This window comes from Bombus vosnesenskii, unplaced genomic scaffold, assembly GCF_011952255.1.
Source record: "Bombus vosnesenskii isolate JDL3184/JDL3185 unplaced genomic scaffold, Bvos_JDL3184-5_v1.1 scf7180000016264, whole genome shotgun sequence".
NCBI lineage: Eukaryota > Metazoa > Arthropoda > Insecta > Hymenoptera > Apidae > Bombus > Bombus vosnesenskii.
In genome coordinates, this window is record NW_022884333.1 from 332111 (window position 1) to 333354 (window position 1244).

Here is a 1244-nt window from a genome sequence, read left to right on the forward strand (position 1 = left end):
GGACAATCTTCAACAGAAGTAAGTTATAACCATCCACTCTCAATTATCTAACAAATAATGGCCACCGGAAACGAGCTTACCGCCTTGCGTCGACGCCGGAGTTATTGCATTGGCCACTTTACACGCTTATCGAAAAAACTGGATGAAATCGAACAATCCGGCTGTCCGCGAGAGAACGAGCTAATTCAAATCAAAACTCGTCTGGACACATACGAAACGGAGCTCCGCGCCATTCAAAATGAAATCGTAAGCATCGACGAGGAGGAGTCCGCGCGCGGCTTTGAAATAGCCGACGAGTACGAGAGACTAGAACTCCGAGTAATTACTCAACTGAGCAACCTACGACTAACCACGACGTCACAATCGACAAACGACGAATCAGCTGCCGGTCGCGAGTCTGCTTCGCTTAAATCACCGGAGAATCATTTTCCTGGACACAATGCGAAGACGCCATCTTCGCCATTGCCACAAGGGCCCACGGATAAGGGAAGTAACAATGACTTAAACAAAACACGCAACGCTATTCAAACTCCGCCGACGGAGAAGATCGCATCGACTCGAACGCCGACCTCGCCGCGAGTCACGCGCAATTCATTGCACAATACTAGCAGCGTGTCACCTACACACGACTTGACGACAACCAAGTTCGCGTCCTCATTATCTCAACAATCTGATACAACGCTGCCGAGCGCCTTAAATCAGAAAACTCTTCCCATTCGCAACTCATCGTATCACACTCGCAACGTGTCACCTAAACGCGGCCCGACGACAACCACATTAGCATCGGCAGGAACCGAACAATCGGATTCAACGCTACTAATCACCTTGAATTTGACAAGCTTCAACGAGCCTTCGGACCCGAAGAAAGAGAGGGTCTCACCAGACGATAAATCGCTTCCGAGCTTAATCTCCCACAATTTGTTACAGAACATTCTATCTGATCCCAACGATTCTCTACTGAGTTCACAGAGCGCCGTACCGAACGAGTCGCGTATCACAGGCATCTCACTGGAGTCACCCTCGGCTCCAAAAATGCCAGCATATTCTCCAACACCAAGGCAAGTCACAGTCACGACATCCAACAGTCATTCTCCACCGGGGATCATCACTAAGAGAATGCGATTCGAGCGGGTCATCGGGGGGAGTCCAGCCTCCCAATCAACCTCAAACCGCCGCACCGCGCTTGATGAATCTTCACCAAGCCCCACCGACGTTCCCTTCGACGATACTTCCTGGGCCGAGGT